Source organism: Rana temporaria, chromosome 2, assembly GCF_905171775.1.
Source record: "Rana temporaria chromosome 2, aRanTem1.1, whole genome shotgun sequence".
NCBI lineage: Eukaryota > Metazoa > Chordata > Amphibia > Anura > Ranidae > Rana > Rana temporaria.
Window position 1 is genome coordinate 303,292,969 of NC_053490.1, and position 21,323 is coordinate 303,314,291.

The window sequence follows — 21,323 nt, forward strand, 5'->3', positions numbered from 1 at the left end:
AGGGATCCTGATTGGAGAGCTCACACTGAGGCGCAGGGCTAGAGGGAACCAGGGTCTCTTCAGCCAATACGGAAGTACTGCCACCACCTGGACTGACTCCCTGAGGAGCCTCAGGAGGAAAGGCATATGCTGTGGTGAACCTTCAGGGGCATGACAGGGCATCCACTGCCTCGGCTTGTGGATGCTGCATTCGAGAGAAGAATCTGTCCAGCTTGGTATTCTTTGGGGAGACGAACAGGTCTACCTGAGGGGGATCCCACATGCTGGCAATCTGATGGAAGACGAGGGGGTGGAAAGCCCATTCGTTGTTGTCCAGGAAGTTTCTGGGCAACGTGTCTGCTTCCGTGTTCAACCTGCCCGGCAGATACATTGCTCTGGGGTCCAGGAGGTTCTTCTCTGCCCAGAGTGTGATCAGCATCACCACCTTGAGGAACGACCTGCTGCGAGTGCCTCCTTGCTTCTGCAGATAAGCGACAGCTGCCATGTTGTCTAGATGTAGAAGTATTCTCTGGCTTCTGATTTGGGACGCCAAAGTTAGTGCTAAGAAGGCTGTCCTCATCTCCAAGATGTTGGATACCACTCCCTGGGTAGAACATGACCATCTACCCTGTATTCTGGTTTCCCCGGAATGGGCTCCCCAGCCCTGTCCGCTTGCATCGGACATAATTGTGATCCAAGGATGGGGGACCAGGTGACTAGGTTTGGAGAGGTTTTCTGGAACTGTCCACCAGTGAAGATCCCTGTGCATTACTCCCATCAGCAGTATCATCTGGGATAGTCGTCGTTTCTTCCACTGCGCCAAGAAACCTGTCTGGAACTACCTTAAGTGCCAATGGGCCCAAGGAACCATGGGTATACAAGGAGACACTGTGCAAATGAGGCTCAGACATTGTGAAGTTGTCAGATACAGGCTCCGGATGACCTTGATCATTCTCTGGGTGACAATCCTTGCCTTTGGCGGTGGTAATGACACTGTCCCCTCCTGAGTGTTGAACATTGCACCCAGGTAGATTATCTGCTGTGTGGGTGCTAGTTGACTCCTTTCGGAATTTATTAGCCACCCTAGCTCTTTTAGGGACTGTAGAAGAATTTCCCGGTGACATACCAACTGATCCGGATTGCTTGCTAGGAGGAGGATGTCATCCAAGTAGTGGAATATCCTCAAGCCCCTTTCCCGCAGGGGAACCAAAGCGGATATTAGTATCTTGGTGAACACCCTGGGAGAGGTGCACAGACCGAAAGGCAGGGCTTGAAACTGTAGGTGGGTCCATCCCACTGCAAATCTCAGACATTTTTGAAATGCAGACAGAATTAGAACGTGTAGGTACGCATCCTGCAGAAATCATCCAATCTTATGGCTGGACTGCCTGAATAATCCTCTGCAGGGACTCCATTTTGAAGCTTTTGGGGCAGATATACCGGCTGAGCCTCTGAAGGCCTGTCACAGGCCTCCACCCACCTGTCCTCTTGGGATCAGAAATAGGGTGGAGTAGACGCCTGCGAAGCGCTCTGCCAAGGGAACCAGAACAGCCGCCCCCTGAGGCTGAAGTGACGTTAGGAAGTTTTACAGAGCTTGAGCCCTTGGCGGAGAGGATGGAATCTCTGTTCCTTTGAAAGAATCCCGAGGTGGGGGATGAGAGAAATTCCAAAGGTGCCCCAATTGAATTGTAGACAGAACCCAGGGGTCCTGACAGCATGTGGTCCAGACTGGGACAAGAACTTTAGCCTGGTTCCCACCGGGAGTGCCTGGGCTACTCTGGCGTCAAAAAGACTGCTTCTGCTCCTGTGGAGCCGGAAAGGTCATTCATCTTCCTGTTCAAAAAGAATGTCTGAGTACCTTTCCAAGGTCTTTTGTTGTCTCTGGGCTGTCTTGACTGCCTAAAATCTATTGGATTTGTCTGGCGGAATCTAGAGGACCTGCCTCTGAATCTTCGCATCCTTCTGTCCTGGGGAAGCACACCGGACTTCCCTCCTGACAACCTGGAGATAGCTTTAACCGTTTTGTCTCTGAATAGTGCTTTTCCACTGAATGGGATTTTGCACCAATTTTGTTTGGAGAATAAGTCAGCCAGCCAATCTTCCAGCCAGAAGACCCTCTTCACCATTACTGAATGCAACATCGATCTTGCAGAGCATCTGATCGTGTCAATGGCCGCCACCCTGACAAAGTCTGCTGACAACCGAAGTTCTTCCAAGGCTTTAATTATATCCTCCTTGGGGACATCCTGACGCAAAGCCGTGTCAATATTATATGTCCAAGATCTTATGGCATTTGATACCGATGTGAGGGCGATAGCTGGCTTACATGCTGCTCCCGCGGCTAAATAGCTCCTCTTCGGGTCCAGGTTGGTTCGCATGCCTAGCGGTTCTTTTGAAGGAAGCGGAATCCTCCATTGGTAAAGCGCGTACCTTTTTTTTTTTTTTTTCGAGTCGCACCACCGATGCGTCTACCACTGGCATGGATTCTGTTAATGGGTATAGTTTATTGAACCAGCCCCATGAAAGTTTTCTATCAGTCTTTGCCCATTCATTCTGAATGACCTGGCTAATGTCGCCTCAACAAGAAGACTCTTGGGGAGGCTCTTCTGCGTCTTCTCAGGTGACTGCAGTTTTGACTGCCTGGAAGAACAGCTTTACCAAGGAGAGACTGAAGCCAGAAGGTTGACTCCTCTGAAGAGTCTACAGGTGGTGAATCTCTAGCTGGTCAGCCTGACAGTGGCAGAGGTGTACTGACTGCTGCAGGACCAGGGAGATTAGGTTCTGTATCCTGAACCTGGGACAACTGCTGAAGTGGTTGAGCGGGGACCCAAGTCGCAAGCTTGGAGAAGGAGTCCTTCATTGTTCACTTGAGCAGGTCTACAGCGTGCTGATTTTCTAGCTCGCAGCCGGACTCATAGTCCATAAAACAGTCCTTACAGACCACTCTGTCTGGTAGTGGTGTGGCCCCACCTGTCCAGCATTTCTTCTTTGTATAGGTCCTAGGAGAGGGGGAAGGATCTTGTCCTCTGGATCTTGATCTCTCTGATCTATGACGTGAAGAATGAGACCTGCGGTCTGATCTGTCGTCATCACGGTGTCTTGAAGATTTTCTGGACCTCTTGGAGTGGGCAGGGCCACGGTGTAAGGAACTCACATTAGACAGTGAGCGCACTTTTTTTTTTTTTTTTCAATACTCACATATAGTTGGTCACATACCTAATAGGGGTGCGAGGATCTTTGTTTGCAAGATAAATGACTAATTGCAGAGTTAGGCAAAAGGATCAGCTGCGGAAATTTAGAAAGAAAGGGAAAAAAGAAGGAACTATGGAGTTTTTTTTTTTTTTTTTTGAGAATAAACACAAAAAGGTAGCTACCACAGAGCAGCATCAGTGAAACCTAGCAGGGCACAGCTGAGGAGACTGACGGCTAACCCTGAATCTGAACTTAACTAGGCTCAGGTGGATGGGCTAATAATCCCATAAACCACCATTGCAAAGTGACTCTGGAAGAAAAAGGGCAAATCTGGCCCCTCTTGCAGAATCCAAGATGGCCGCAGTGATGTCGAGTGATATACAAAACAAAACAAAAACTGTAGCCCACCGCTGATTTCGGGGGAAACAATCAACAACTGCAAGCCTGTCAGGATAAAAGGCACCTGCCCCATCAAACTGACCGGACTTTAAAGGGAGCATCACAAAAAATAAAACAACAAGCACACCTTTTTTTTTTTTTTAAAGGAGACCTAACAGGCAAGTTAAAGGAAGGAAGGGATGGGAGAGGGGAGAGACAAAAAACAATATATGCCTAAAAATAAAATGGAAACCACCAGCCTGAAAAGATGTGAGCTGATCCTTTTGCGACTCCACTGCATTCATCATGGATGCGATAGCAGACTTCGTTCCTAAGCGGAAACTCTGCGAAATGACCCCAACAGATCCACAGAGGGGTCTCCCAGCTTATTAGCGCTAATAGCGGCCCAAGAACAGGGACTGCGCCCGGGAAAGGCTAAACCCGGCGGACGCTGCCGATTGCAGAGGTATGGACATACATCTACTCTTCACCAGCACAAGAAGGTATGAGGGAAAAAAGGAGAATGTTGGGGGAGGGGCTATGCCTTTAATTTATTCTATTCACTAGCCCTGAAGGAGGAGTCGAGGCGGAGCTCTATCACAAGTATGCTGCCATGGAGGCACCAGGAAATATGTTTTTTTTTATTAGATATACTTTGTAGCATAGATTAAAAGTATATATATATTTTTTCCAAATTTGCAGTTTATATTACAAAAAATTGAAAAACACAGAGGAGATCAAATACCATCAGAAGGAAGCTCTATTTGTATAAAAAAATTATATAAATTGTATTTGAGTACAGTGTTGCATGACCGTGCAATTGTCAGTTAAAGAAGCGCAGTGCCGAAAAGCAAAACAAAAATTGTCTGGTCATGAAGCGGGGTAAAAACTTCCAGAGAGCAAGTGGTTAATGCATGGCCCACTTCCCTCCTTCACATAACAGAGATTCTGCATTTTGGGCATACGCAGGTGATAGTAAACTTAGCATGCAAGCACACACTTTGGGCCACCTGAGAAGGTTTTTTTGGTTTTGAATTGAGGGATTTCCCCCAACTTTCTCTTCTGGAAACAACCTTTGCTGGACACAAAGTGAAGGAAAATCTGCTCATCTTTTTCAGGCAGTCAGACACAAAATGAATTGAGGCAGGTTGTGAAAGTGACAACTTTCTGCAGTATTTGCACTTAAAGGCACCTGGGGCACATTGGAAGACTACTAAATGTATGTATTCAATATATTTATAGCAACTTATATTATGTAATCAAAGAGCCACTTTAAAATGGACCTGCACTCCCCAAATCTTTGCAACAAAGTGCGATATGCGAGCTGAATGGGGGGTGTCGTTAACAATGTATTGACACTCTCCAGCAGTTTGCGTACAGTGTTGCATGACCGTGCAATTGTCATTCAAAATGTGACAGCACTGAAAGCTGAAAATTGTCCTGGGCAGGGATGGCTAAAAGTGCCTGGTATTGAAGTGGTTAACAAAAAGTTTACTCTGGAAGGTTTATTATATTGTGATCAACATGTTAAAGTAGAACTAAAGGAAAAACTTTTTTTGTTTTCATTTTGGATAGAGTAAGAAAGGGTTATAACCAGGGGTCATTCCTGGGGAAAAAAGTGTGGGAACTCCTACCCAAGATCCACTTCCCCACCAAAAAATAAAAAATAAATGATACGCTCATATGCATATATAATTCACAGAAAATACAGTGCAACATTTATTGTAAAGTGCCAGTTTACAAAAACAAAATAAGTTAACTTGTCAAACTAACAGAATAATCACATACACCTCGGGGTACTCGGTACCTCCCATGTCAACCTCTGTACCCCCATCCACCTCTTCCTCCATCTCTGTACCCCCATGTTCATCTCTGTATCCCCCATGTCCATCTATGTACCCCCTCCACGCCCACCGTGTTCTTTTTTACCTGATCACACAGAGGACGTGCAACAAAAAAGTGCAGGGACGCCGTTCCCACTCGTTCCCGCAGGACTCGAGTCCTGGTTATAACCCCTGTCAGTTTTTTTTTTGCTATCTGTGTCCCACTGGGGAGATTTCCCTTCACTTCCTGTCCCATAGCAAAATAGGAAATGATAGGAAATTCCTGCATATTAAGAGAATCCTCTGGGCCCCCAGGTAACCAGAACTAGCTTCGTCATTGGAAGATTTCCCCTCTTACTTTTCTGGAGACAACCCAAAATTAGGGTTTTTCTTTTACTTTCACTTTTAATGATAATGGTAAACTGGAAAAATAGAGATGTTGAATCTCTCTAATAGGGGTGCAGACAGCAATAAAACTGCTCTATCCAAGTCTAAAAAAAGTTTTGTGTTTATTTATACTTTAAGCCCAAAATCCTGAGGGTTTAATACTACTTTAACCTCTTGCCGCCCGCCAATGACATATTGACGTCGGCAAAGTGGTTGTAGAATCCTGACTGGACGTCATATGACGTCCTCAGGATTCTGAGCCGCTGCGCGCCCCCGGGGGCGCGCATCGCGGCGATCGTTGTTGCAGGGTGTCAGTCTGACACCCCGCAACACCGATCAAGGTAAAGAGTCTCTCACGGAGACTCTTTACCACGTGATCAGCCGTGTCCAACCACGGCTGATCACGATGTAAACAGGAAGAGCCGTTGATGGCTCTTCCTCACTCGCGTCTGACAGACGCGAGTAGAGGAGAGCCGATCGGCGGCTCTCCTGACAGGGGGGGTTCGCGCTGATTGTTTATCAGCGCAGCCCCCCCTCGGATCACCACACTGGACCACCAGGGAAGCCCACCATAGCCACCCTGGACCAGGGAAGGGCAAAAAAAGAAAAAAAAAAGTCTGGGCAAAAAAAAAAAAGGATTAAAAAAAAAAAAGATGCCAATCAGTGCCCACAAATGGGCACTGATTGGCACACATGGGTAAATCAGTGCCACCCCACAGTGTCCATCAGTGCCACCCCACAGTGTCCATCAGTGCCACCCCACAGTGCCCATCCATGCCCAGTGCCCACCTATCAGTGCCCATCTGTGACACCCATAAGTGCCGCCCAAGAGTGCCCATCTGTGCTGCCCATGAGTGCCCAGTGCCGCCCATGAGTGCCCATCAGTGCTGCCCATGAGTGCCCATCAGTGCCGCCCATGAGTGCCCATCAGTGCCGCCCATGTGTGCCCATCAGTGCCGCATACCAGCGCCGCCAATCAGTGCCACCTCATCTGTGCCCGTCAGTACTACCTCATCGATGTCCATCAGTGCCATCTCATCGGTGCCCATCAGTGCAGCCATATCAGTGCCCGTAATTGAAAGAGAAAACTTACTTATTTACAAAAAAATGAACAGAAAAAAATAAAAACTTAATTTTTTTTCAACATTTTCAGTCTTTTTTTAGTTGTTACGCAAAAAAAAAAAAAAAATCGCAGAGGTGATCAAATACCACCAAAAGAAAGCTCTATTTGTGGGGAAAAAAGGACGACAATTTTGTTTGGGTACAGTGTAGCATGACCGCGCAATTGCCATTCAAAGTGCGACAGTGCTGAAAGCTGAAAATTGGCTTGGGCGGGAAGGTGCGTAAGTGCCCTGTATGGAAGTGGTTAAAGCACGTTGCACGACTCCACATCCTCATACACATACTAATTACTGAGAAAGTTGTTTTGGACCAATAATTAAAACGTGTATTTACTTGGACCATCCGTCCCAATTATCAGCTTGGATGGCTTTTGGATATGACAGGAAGTCTAATGAATGCGTCTAATGCCTTGTACACTTGGTCGGACTTTTGACCGTGCAAAAGTCCGCCGTGAGTCCATCGGAAGTCAGACGGAAAGAAAGAGAACAAGTTCTCTATCTTAGGTCCGTCGGACATCCGACAAAAAAAGTTCCATGGAGGCTACACACAGCCAGACTTTCCGAGAAAAAAACCCTGTTTGACTTTTTTTCTCGGAAAGTCCGGTCGTGTGTACGAGGCATAAGAAGTTATTTTAGATTTTTCTTTAGTTCTTTAAATGAGCCAGGAGTTTGGTAAGGCTGCTAAACTGTCAGCTTTAACTACACCTGCATAGATTAAGGTTTATACAAGGAAAATGTTAGAAAACACCACATTGTCGGTTGAATCCTGGCAAAGTTTAAATCATGGGTGCTCAACCTGTGGCCCTCCAGCTGTTGCAGAACTACAATTCCCATCATGCCTCTGCCTTTGGGAGTCATGTTTGTAACTATCAGCCTTTCAATGCCTCATGGGACTGCTGGAGGGCCTCAGGTTGAACACCCATGATGATTACAATTATAACTGCATGTCATCCAAAAATATATGCTTTCTGTTTAAAACTCTAATAAAATGCACATACTATAATGTTACCATGGCAGCAAGTGGTTGGGTGTAGATTAGCAGTTTTCAAATATTTTTTTTTGTATCTGTGTTTGCATAAAACATATATGGTACCGTCTGTATGACAAATATACCTGGTCCAATAAATGCTACAAACGATTATGTTTAATGATTAAACTTGATACTTACAGCATAAAGTAAGGTTCTAGAAGTGATGGAGTCAAAAGAAGAGGAATGCTTTATGTATTGCCTGGTTGTAGCTGGTGAAAAGGAACCACATCGACCCTGCACAGGATTTGGTCCCCTTCAACCAGCCGCAACTGAGCAGAAAAGATGCTGCATCCGATACTCTGTCACTGCTATATGATCACTGAGACATATCAAAACAAATGCCTTTTCAAGATCATGTAAAGTTGTTAGCATGTTTTATGTTTGCATATATTATGGATATAAACAACTTGAAAAAAATGACTGGTATACAATATTTTGGACTATTATTTTGCAAATGTGATGTGCTAAAGTGATTACAATGGAGCCCACTGTAATTGTCTAAATATATCTAATTGTCTAAAAATATCTAATATCCCCTTGGAAACTTGGAAGTTTTTTTTAACCAGTTGAACAATTAAATACACATTAAGACCTCTGCATTTTTTAGTCCGTTTTCAGTTTTCCAGAAACACACTACAGTCCATATAACATGGTTTCCTATCGGTCACATTCACATCTGTGCATTTTATGGAAAGGGCCAGGGACTTTTTTTTCCTGGTTTTTGGTTCCATAAGCCTCCTACACACGACCGGTTTTCCCGTCGGGAAAACTGCCATGAGAGCTTTTGGCTGGGAAAACCGGCCATGTGTATGCTCCATCACAGTTTTCCCAACAAGAAAGCTGCCAGAAAAAAAAAAAGAGAGAACCAGCTCTCTTTTTTTTTAACCCGGCAGTTTTCCTATAGGGAAAGCCTGCAGTGGAGCATACACATGGCCAGGATTCCCGACCAAAGCTCCCATGGCAGTTTTCCTGTCGGGAAACCCGGTCGTGTGTGTCCGGGGAAAAAGTTACCGAGCAGGTTCTCGGTTTTCCCCTCGGGTTTACTGCCAGGAATCCCGTACGTGTGTATGAGGCCATAGACTTCAATGGATCAAAAATGTGTATTGCAAAAGGCATCTGGAATATGCAAACTGCAGTCTGCATAGCTGTGAACCAGGCCCAATAGTAGATTTACATTTACATCAATAGGGCACTCTAAGCTTTCCAGAAACTCCTTTATTTGGCTATTGTTACAAAATCAGTGAGTGGACATAATACCCTTCATTCACACATGCACATTAGGGGCATACAATGTAAAATTCTGCCACTTCTTTTGTTGCAGAGGTGCCCATACAGGTGCTACATACAGTTGCCCATAGACAGGAATGGTTGCACATGGCTACATGACGCTACTCATGTAAGTTTACATTCAGAAAATGCGTCTGTATACTATACAGGATATGCACGAGAGTATTGACATATACAGCTATGCACAGCCATTTAGGACTATGGATGTCTGAACACAGCACCTAAGTTTCCCTGGCATGAAAAAAAAAAACGACTTATGTGGTACGCTGCTAATGCGCCCATGTGCAAGAGCCCTTACAATCAATTTAAGGCAATGCAGCTTTATTTCAGGTAAAGTCAGTTTGCATTTGGAATCAGTTTGAGACACTTCTAATATTTTCAGGATTCCTTCACCAGTGCATCTAACTTCCTAAGCTACATGAACCTGCTTCGAGCTGTTTTTGCCTTCAAATTAACATGTAACAAGTCCAACAACACAGGCCCTCTACGTGCTTTACCCTTTTACTGGACAATGAGCGGTGTACAGGCATGGCCTTTAAAGTGGATCTATTCTGAAATGTTAATGGTTTTACCCATAGATGTGCGCAGCCTATTGTATTAAGCTCAAACACATATGAGTTTATGTGCATGTGTACATATACTGATGGTGTCAGTAGAGCAGTGGATGGTGTCATAAGGGCAGAGATTGGTGTCAGTAGGGCAGCAAACAGTGTCAGTAGTTTTCATTTTAATTATTTTATGTAATTATTTTTTTACAATGTATTTTTATAATTTTTTAAAAATTTTGTTATTTTATCGTTTTTTTTTTTTTAAAAAATATATATTTTATTATTATTTAAACATTTTTTTTTTTTTTTTTTTTTTTAGACGAAAATAGGAGAAAATCGGATTTTATACTCACCGTAAAATCTTTTTCTCTGAGTTCATGGACGGACACAGCCTTAATCTTGTTTAGTGGGTATTAGCCTTCCTTTAGGAGTGACTAGGCAGAAACTTATAGAAAGGGTTAAACTTATCATACACACCCTACAACCCCGCCCAGGGGGTGGGCCCTCTGGGTATAACCCCTCTCTCTGCATCTCGCAGGTCAGTTCGTCAAAAAGTAGTACAAACATAAAAAGGAGGGGTGGGTGCTGTGTCCGTCCATGAACTCAGTGAAAAAGATTTTACGGTGAGTATAAAATCCTATTTTCTCTTTCGTTCATGGACGGACACAGCCTTAATCATGACATAGTGGGACTTCCCAAAGCAGTGTCAAAATGAGGGGTGGGAACAGCATAAAATTGAACTTCACCCCAAAACAAAACAGAGCTCCTCAACTGAGGAGTTTTAAGTCTAAACATTCACCTGCAAAACTTTGCGGCCAGAGAAGCATCCGAACTTGTAAAGTTTTGTGAAAGTGTGAGCGAGCGACCAGGTCGCCGCCTTACACACCTGGGAAATAGACACTTGATGTCAGAAAGCCCAAGAGGCACCATTGCCCTGGTCGAATGCATCGTGATAGGGAGGCGCCCAACACTTTATGGCGTAAGCCTGATCAGGATCTGTCGGATCCCCCTCGAAATGGTGGCCGATGAGACCGCTGGGCCCTTCTTGGGACCAGCCACCGAAACAACAGTGAGTCTGAACTCCGGAACGGAGCAGTAACAGACAAGTATATTCTCGGAGCTCAGACAACGTCCAAGGAACGCCAGGTCGTCTCCTTACGATTCGACAATGAAAACACAAGGATGGCAGTACAATGTCTTCCTTGAGATGGAAGGTCGAAATGACCTTAGGAAGAAAATAAGGCTGCGGATGCAGCACCACCTTATCCTTGTGAAAGATCAGATAGGGAGCCTTAGGCCGCGTACACACGGTCGGACAAAACCGATGAGAATGGACCGAGGTTCAGTTTCATCGGTCCAAACTGAAGGTGTGTATAGCCCATCGGTCTGTTGTCCTTCGGTCCAAAATTTTAAAACATGCTTTAAAATCGAACTGATGGCCCGCTGCCCGATCGGTCCAAACCGATGGTTAGTACAGAAAGCATTGGTTCAAAACCCACGCATGCTCAGAATCAAGTCGACGCATGCTTGGAAGCATTGAACTTCGTTTTATTCAGCACGTCGTGTGTTTGACGTCACCGCGTTCTGACCCGATCATTTTTTGGAACGATGGTGTGTACGCACATCAGACCATCAGGCCACTTCAGCGGTGAACCGATGGAAATGGCCCGTCGGACCATTCTCATCGGTTTGGAACGACCGTGTGTACGCGGCCTTACATGACAAGGCTGCCAGCTCAGAACCTGTCTTAGCTGACCTAACAGCCACCAAAAGGACCACTTTCTGAGAAAGTGTCAACAAGGGAACTTCCCTAATGTTCTCAAACGGTGGTTTCTGAGGCACCTAGAGGCAATGCCGTTAAAGCCATTGACTGTAAGCAGGATGACCTATGGGACCTTGCGACAGCAGGTCCTCTCGTAGCGGTAGATGCCAAGGGACGTCTGCTCTTCAAATCCCCACGGGGTAGTGGAGGACGGACCGGAGGTGCCACATGCCAAACCCCCTGTACAAATGTTCTCACTTAGAGAGTGAGCCGCCAGGGGTCGCTAAAAGAAAACAGCCAATGCAGATATCTGCCCCTTAATCATGCTTAAAGCAAGCTTTTGGTCCACCCCATGCTGTAGAACCGCAGGACTCTGGACACTATATAAGCCTGTGGATTCCACTTAATTTCCTCGCAAAGGGCTAAGTAAGCTCTCCAAGTGCGATAATAAATCCTCCTAGAGGATAACTTCCTAGCCTTTCTCATGGTAGGAATCACAGAATCCGATAGGACCCGGTCTCTTAGGGCCTGATCCACAAAGCAGATGCGCCGACTTAACTCGAGATACGCGGCGTAATTTAAATTTACACCGCGCGTATCTTTGCGCCTGATCCTCAAAATGAGTTACGCCTGAAATCCAGGTTTTTCCGTCCTACCTAAAATAATTACACCGGCGCTTCTTCGCGCACAAATTACGCTAGACACGCCGCTGTTTTGATAGGCAAACATGCAAATGAGGTAGATAGGGCGATCCACAAAATTAAGTGTGTGCGCCGTAGATTACGCCCTGTTCGCTTCTGTTAGTTTCCCGGAGCAATTTTACACTTTATAAAAGCAGCCCTAATTTTACACCTGCCGTGTAAAGGTCTGCTACAGCAACACCATTAAGGAAGAGCTGAGCACACACACTTGCCGGACTACAATCTGTCTGCCAACATGCCAGGGCCATCCATGATCATAACTGCACTAGTGACTTTAGACGCGCTAAGAAGGAGGAGGGAACGGAGGAGAAGGAGGAGGGTACAGGAGAGGGTTTACCGCAGACGCCTAGATGTGTTTGGCATGACTGCTTTTGAGGTGTATGGCACCTTCAGATTCAACCGTGAAGTCATCCTGGAATTAACCACAATCCTGCAGGATGATCTCACCAGCCCAACACAACGCTCACATGCAGTGCAGCCACTGATCGAGGTAATGGCAACACTCCATTTCCTTGCCACTGGCTCTTTTCAGCGCACAAATGGAGGTGTGGCTGGGATGGCACAATCCTCCATGAGCAGATGTGTGCACCAGGTTGTCCCTGCAATCCTCAGACGCATGGCCAATCAATTCATCAAACCCTCCCAGGAGGTCCAGCGAATGAACACAATGACTGATTGTTTCCAAATTGCTGGATTCCCACGCACCATCAGGGCCATTGATTGCACCCATGTGGCACTACAACCCCCCCATGAGACAGAGCACATGTACCGAAATAGGAAGCATTGGCATTCAATCAATGTTCAGGTGATAGTGGATGCCAAATGCCTCATATGGCACGTCTGTGCCAAATTCCCAGGATCCAGCCATGACAGCTATATATTCCGTCACAGCAACATCTCCAGAGAATTGGAACAGAACGTGTATGGGGACAGCTGGCTGGTTATTGAGTGACATGGGTGTCAGGTATGACTGTCCCCCCCATGATGCAGACATCACGAGGGGCACATGCATGACTAACATCCTTCTGTCTTTTCCCTTCCAGGTGACTCTGCATATGCACTGGGACCCCATCTTATGACTCCATACCGCAACCCCCAAACCCCAGGAGAGGAAAGATACAATGCTGCACACATAAGTACCCGTGGAGTGGTGGAACGCACATTTGGCCTCCTGAAGTCACGTTTCCAATGCCTGGATAAGTCTGGGGGTACCCTGTTGTATTCCCCAGACTTTGTGTGCCTGGGTCAGGGCAGTCACCTCCTGGGCCACGCCTGTTGTGGCGGTCTTCAGGTCCCACAAGCATGTGATGACCGCCAATGAGTTTGTGGCCCCATCACTGATTGACTCCTTCATTGCACCCAGGCTGTGCTCCATCTGGGTCAGAGTGTCTTTTATCTGACCCAGATGGCGGGTCTGCCGGGCATTGTCCTTCTGCAGATTGGCCGGCAGACGCTCGGCCACCCCCCTGGTCTCCTGAGTCGCCATCCTGCCTGCCGCTGAGGCTTGTGGCCCTGGAGGAGGGGAAAGAGTGACCCTTGTGGGTTGAGGCAGGAGTGGGAGGGGCTACCCCTGATGGTGGCCTGACTGCTGCCAACCTCAGGGGTAGCCTCAAGGGTCAACAAATCCGAGGCCAAAGGGACTTCCCTGCCAATCTGCATATCTTCTTCCTCCTCCCCCTCATCCTCCTCCCCCTCAACCTCCTCATGAGGGGAGGTTTAGCCACTCCCCTCCCCTGGCGAATCCTGCCCTTCTTGGGACTCCTCAGCAGCCTCTTGTCCTGGGGGTGGTGCAGCAGCCTGGCCTGATGGCCCAGCAACCTCCTGGTCATCTGTGGAGGACACAAAACAATCACAGGTTTGAGGAGCCACACACTTGGCACATCTTCCCTTCCCCCACCCACACATGCTAATCACCAGATAGATAAACCAAAAACGTACCTGTCCTCACAGGAACATCTGATTGATATCCACGCAGGCCCACCACCTGCTCTGGTTGGAAACACCAGGCCACTGCCCATTCCTCCTCACTCAGCCTCATGGGGCAGGCTGGGCCTCCTCCAGTGCCCGTGGTATGGGCATTTATTTGGGCCACCTTGTTACGGACCATGCTCTTAAGATCGTTAATCTTCTTTTGTATGCCAGCGGTGGTCCTCATCCCCCCCCCCCGCCGCATTTATCTGATCCGTTATTTTTTTTGATTATTGCCTTCCTTTGGGCCGGGGAGGTGTTCCGGCTATCAGGGCCATGCAAATAACGCCCATATAGGACGATGGCCCGAGCAAGAATTTGCTTCTCTACCAGAGAAAAATTGAGCTTCCTGCGCTTGGGTGCTATCACAGACACCACTCAGCAACAAGAATAAACTCACAGGACAAACAAACAAAAATACACACACAACAAACAAAAAAACTCACAGAAGAAACACACACAAAAATCAAAACACACAAGCAGACAGCTACTACAAATTCAAAAACAAACACGCAAAAAACAAACAGAAAATACACTCAGAAAAAAAACAAACAGAAAATACACTTAGCAGAAACAAACACCAACTACAATCTACTACTCCTCCAAAACTTTACAATCACACACAACTCACCAACACACACCAACAAACGATCAGAGCAGAAGCAACTTGCTTTAAGAAGGGGAACACAGGGATATACTTTTGCAAGGGAAGTGTGTTTGTCTGGGGCTATTTATACACAGGGCGATCCTCAAACTAAGTACGCTTGGCCTTTTACCTATCTCACTAATTGTGCCAAGCCAAGTTCTGCACATGCCCAGTGAGCAGCAGATTCGTGCGCGCATGTGCAGTACGATCGGCCCTTCATTTGCATGGGGTCACGGCTCATTACAATGAAGCACGCCCACTTCATTCCCACTTGCAATAACCCTGCCTTACGCCTCGGAATTTAAGTTACACTTGCGCAATTTTGGACGCAAAAGCGATGTGGATACCGCACTTACGACACAAAATTAGGGCGCCTTAACTTAAATGACATAAGTTTTGACTAACTTAATTTGCGCCGCTGTTTGTGGATCAGGCCCTTAGTACCTGGCCTTCAATAGCCATGCCGTTAAAGCCAGCGACGGTAAAGCAGGATGCAGTATGGGACCTTGTGACAGCAGGTCCTCCCTCAGCAGTAGACGCCAAGGGACGTCTGCTACTAGCCGCACTAGATCGGCGTACCAAGGATGCCAAGGCCAATCCGGAACAATTAGGATCATCGGAATCCCTTCTGCCTCCACTCTGCGAGGCAGGAGCTTTAGAGGAGGGAAGGCATAGATTAGCCGATACTGACCTGGCGCCACTAACATCTGTCGCGTCTGCCCATGGGTCCTTTCACCTGGCCACAAACCTCAATACCTTCCGATTGAGTCGAGACGCCAGGAGATCTACGTCTGGCGTGCCCCCCTTTTGGGCAAAGTAGCTGAAAAGTCTCCGGGTGCAGAGACCATTCTCCTTGGTCCAGCATCTGGCGACTCATGTAGTCCACCTGACAGTTTTCCACACCCGGAATGTATATGGCCGACAGGGCCGGTATGCTCCTTTCTGCCCACCCTAGGATGTGAGCGACTTCTGTCGCTGCAGCTGAGCTTCTTGTTCCTCCAGGATGGATGACATATGCCACTGCCGTGGCGTTGTCTGACTGGATCCTGACTGGACGCCCTGGTAGCCTCTGAGACCATGTGGAGAGGCACAGCCTGATCGCCCAAAGTTCCAGGACCTTGATCGGCAATGGGAATCCTCTGGAGACCAGCGACCTTGGGTCGACTGAACCCCCCAGACTCCCCCCCCAACCGGTAAGGCTGGCGTCTGTTGTGATGTCTATCCAGTGATAAGGAAGGAACGACTTCCCGGACAGAAGTGCCCGGGAGGTCAGCCACCAAACTAGGGAGGCCGGCCAGGTGGCTCACCCGGATTTGATAATCCAGGGATGATGGGCACTTGTCCCATCTGGACAGAATTTCCTTCTGTAGCACTCGTGTGTGAGATTGCGCATATGGTACCGCCTCGAAGGAGGTCACCATGAGGCCCAGGACTCGCATGCAAAAGCGGAGTGACGACCATTTCTGGGATGTCAACTGCCACCCGCAGCCCGAAGGGTCTGTAACTTTTCCACAGGGAAGAAAACCTTTGCCTCTGAGGAGTCCAGAATCAATCTCAGATATACTAGGCGTTGAGTCGGTCCCTTACTGACTTCTGAATGTTCAGTAGCCACCCAAAGTTTCTGAGGGTCTGACAGGTTAAAGACCGCTCACCTCTAATTCTGAGACTGAAGCGGCCCTCAGAAGCAGGTCGTCCAATAGCCCACGATAGCGATGCCACGTTGTCTTAGTAGGGCGAGAATTGGGGCAAGCACCTTGGTGAACACTCTTGGTTCCGATGCCAGGTCAAAGGGGAGAGCCACAAATTGATAGTGGTCTTCCCCGACTGCAAAGCGCAGAAGTCTCTGATGCTTTGTGCATATGGGGACATGAAAATAGAAGAAAATGGCCACCGTAGGTAAACCTGTAGACCCCAAAAGTATGGCCGCCGAACGCCAAGTAGAGGCCAAATACAGTGCGGCTACAAGAAAATGGCCGCCAAGTAAACAAACAATCCAGCATGTGGTCACAGGAAAAATGGTCGCCGGACACACAGTAGTGTATGCAGCTCCGAACGCCCTCCTTCTCTTCATTGCAAGAGGGAAAGCAGCAGCTGACAGTATGGACACAAGTAAGCAATCTCTATGCACTTATACATTTATCTTGGTTCCCAGGTGGAGCTCCCCAGGGGAACCCCCACATCAACAGTCTAGGGAGGAGGGAAGGAGGGTAGAAGGGAATATGGAGCCCTTTACTCACCTCTCCAGGGATGCCCAGCTCTGCCTTTTTGCCTGAGCAAGGTAGTAACTACTTACGCTCCTGTGGATTTATGCTGGAGCATCCTAGACAGTACATCTACCGCATGGTGACGGAGATGACTGTCGGCCAGGCTACTGCGAATCGGCCCTGCAGACCGGTCCTTATGCAAGCCCTGGAGCGTACAGCTCACCGGCCACCCGTAGAGCGACGGGCATGTCGTGGACGACCCAGTGCGCAGCTAAGGTCGGCACACGCTCGATGGCCGAACCTGGGAAGAATACAAGGATCTGAGATCCAGCCTGTCGCCCTGTCGGCAGTTGATCGAAGATCGCAGAAAAATAAAATCCAAAACAGAATTTGAACTAACAGCCTCCAAGCCTATAGACTTGAAGGGAGCCATGTCTTCTCCTAAACTAGGCAGAAAAAAAACTGACCTGCTAGATGCAGAGGGAGGGGTTATACCCAGAGGGCCCGCCTCCTGGGCGGGGCTGTAGGGTGTGTATAAGTTTAACCCTTTCTATAAGGAACCTATTTAGAAAATAAAAAACAAACCTTTACAACCCCTTTAAATCAGCCTCAGAACCTGTGCAATTAATATGTGTCCTGGATTAAAGGGATGATGTGGCAACCCTAGGTCCGGTGCGCCCCTGTTTCAGGGACGATTTAGGGACGGATTTTTGCCTGAATTCGGCCTTAAAACTGAGCCAAAGATGCACAGGGCTCCTGTGCAATCCGCTCCGCAGCCACAACAAAGAAATCTGTGAACCGGCCCCATAGAGAGTCAGTCACAAACTCCTGTCATGCGAATTGAATGTGGAGAAATTTGCACTAGTGTGAACCCAGCCTTACTGTCTGAATTCTCAGCCTAAGGCTAGGTACACACCGGCTGACTTTTGGCCCGTGTGTACAGCTCCCTGTCTGACAGAAGACAGTCTCATGACCGGCATCTGTAGAGCGGGAATGCTAGAAAACCAGCATCCAATTCCAATCAGTGCTCAAAGCCAATGGCTGCCAGTACTAATCAGTGTACACAATAGCTCAGCGGGGGAGATTTCTGCACCAACATCGCTTAGTTAGTACTGCAACCTCTCAGATTTTTTTGTTCAGCCCGCTGGGTTGAACAGAAAAAAATGTTACATTTCGTTCAACTAGCGGGTTGAACATAAAAAAACTAAAAAAAAACTGAAAGATCAATGTATCAACACAAACTGTGTGATGTAGGGATCTCCCCTGCTCCACTATTGTATTCTGACTCCCCTCCCCCCAACCAGCTTCTGTTGAATAGACAGAAATTCACACAAACAAAAAGACCACCACTTCTTGCTGAACTGGCTAATTTTCAGTCCATGTATAACCTGCTTTAGTCCTCCACTATTATTTTTTTTCTAAAAGGTCTGCACATCAGGGGAAAAAAAAAAAAGATCTTGTCCCAAAGGAGTTGTTCTAGCTATAGAAGGTTCAAACATCTAAAAACCTAAAAGGATAACCCCCGAAATGTTATGAACTATCAAAAGATGTGACATATTTGTGAACATGAACATATATATATAAGTGAAAAAGTTCAAAAGAGTGAGGGGATAAAGAAGCTAGATGAGCCCTCTCGATGTCCAAATCACTCTAAAGCCTCGTACACATGGACAAGAATCTCGTCGGGGAAAAAAACGTTGTTTTTCCTGACGAGATTCTTGGCAAAAATCTCTTGCCACCCGAGTGTACACACACTCCTTTCAAAAGAACCATGGTTCTTTTGAAAGGCAAGAAAGCAGCGACGTCATCGCGTACAACGAGCATGCGCTCGTCACATTCGATGCCGTCGCCGCCATCTTGCTTAACCCTACCTATGCCGTGGAAGCTACAGTGCATGTGTCAAAGTCATTTTGAGCATGCGCGGGTTTCCACGGCGAAAGGCAAGTATACAGACGCTAGGGTTTCTCGTCGGGAAACAGGCCGACAAGAATCCCGACGAGAAAATAGAGAGCAGGATCTCTATTTTTCTTGTCAAGATTCTGGACAGATTTCCCAATGAGAAACCTGAAAGCCTCGTACACACGCTCTGTCAGAAGTTTTCTTGCTGGTTCTTGCCGAGAAAACCGAGCGTGTGTACGAGGCTTTAGTGGTTGAAGTAATAGAAAGGAGGGCTAGATGAACCCTCCAAAATGTAATTAGATTACTAAAAATGAAGTATCCCACTTTAAATGAGATTCCAGATGACAGTTCAAAGGCAAGGATTCCTCGCACCCAAATTCTACGGTGACAGATATAAACAGCACCCAAGAAGGAGTGATAAGGGTTGTGGAAAGAAATCCTCCACCAGTATATTGCTGCCGCTTACCGGATTGTATGATCTCTTGTTTAGGGATATCACAGACGCTTGTGGCTATTTCACCAGCCCTAGGTCTCTGCACCTTGGTGATAGGGTAACATCAGGAATTTCCAACCCAGATGTCCGCAGCAATAGTGGTGTTCATTTCCCATGTAAAACTAAAAATGCTTCCATAGTGTGACTCAATATAAAAGCATTTATTAATTTAAAACAAAGTCATTGCACTTAATTGTGCTGATGGTATATTAGCGGTTCAATTATCAATTCGAGCCAGCCGGCTCTTGATCACAGTCCGTAGCTTCCAGCACAGTACATGTGACGTCAGCACGTGCTTCTCCCTACGCCGTTTCGTCACAGATGACATCTTCCAGGAGCACAGGCTGACTCACCACCATAAATATGCAACAATACAACTGGGGACAATAGTAACTTGTATCTCTTCCAAATTCTCTTTTGCTGCATACGCATCATCTTTTTTGGCATCTTCAGCCTGCCTCAGATGGTGGAATGTTGTCTGGCAAGTGGCGCTCACAAAGTCAGCAAACAGCATGAGAGCAAATGTTTTCTAGGGGGGGGGGTGGTCTTTGTTGATAAATGAGGGACGTGACAACTTCTTCAAAAGAATTTTAGGAAGTGGGTAGGGCTTTCCATGGATTTGGTGTAGATTATGAATGCATTATAAATAGCCAAATGAATTATGTAGTACAGCGGACACCGGGCCGCCTCTATTCCATCACTCACCTGTCTGTACTGGAGAGGATAGAGAGGAAGAGGAGCGAGACGCTACAGGGCGGTGAGAAAAAAAAAAAGAAGATTACCGATCTTCTGTTTACATCACGTGATCAGCTGTCATTTTTAGTGCATTTTGCAGTACATTCCATTTAACATGGTTTCCTATGGAAGACATTCTGTAGTGCAAGTCTGCCAAATGCAAAAAGCACTAAAAAATGCATAGGTGTGAATCAGGCGTCACAGGCAACTCAACACAATTACTAAGGCACTGCGCAATCACCACATCCAATATCAATCGATAGCGCCAGCCAAAATGTCCATCACATACAATGGATCCAAATGCACAGCGTCCTCGATACAAGAAGGCCTACATCTCCTGCAAAGATGGCATATCATTCCCGAATCATCTACGGCCACACCCATAGATCAAAGTAATGGAGGGAAATTAGCAGAGCCATCCATGACCTTAACGCTTCAACAGACACCACTCCCGCTAAACATCAGCCGCAGAAACTTCTACATCTAAAGCCCCATACACACACCATTAAATTTTCTGCAGATTTTTGTCTTCAGATTTACCAAAACCATATAATATGAGGTCAAACCTTAAGCGTTTCAATTTGTATGCAATCAGGCAGGCCCTTGTACTACATGGTTTTGCCAAATCTGAAGACAAAAATCTGCAGAAAATCTAATATTGTGTATGGGGCCCAAGAGGTCCTGTGCGATGCGCGCCCTCGCTCAGTCTAAAACTTTTTACCCCATTTTTTTTCTTCCTTGGAACTGGTTGTACGTTTCTTCAAGAAGTTTCTCTAAGCATCGGCCTAGATCTTTTTATTTTTTAATTTATTATTTTTGCTTGCTTATTTTATTTACTACCAGCAATTTTGGAATCTTTGTACCACTAAGACTGGTTACGGAACACAATCTATAAACCCTCTTTGAGAACGATTAATTCTGGCAAAGTAAATAGCTTATTGAAATTTTATGGCAACATCTGTACTTGGTACAACCTACAACACTGTCAACACCTCTGCACCCTCACCAAGCTTCACCACCAGCCAAAACCTTCCTCAAAACACTACCTCGACTTCCCACAGCTCTAAAACGCACCACTTCCCTATCTCTGACCTTCCACCATGACCATCAGAATTGTAACCTTTAATGCCAAAGGTCTCAATCACCCAGCTTAACAGTCTTCCCTATGGA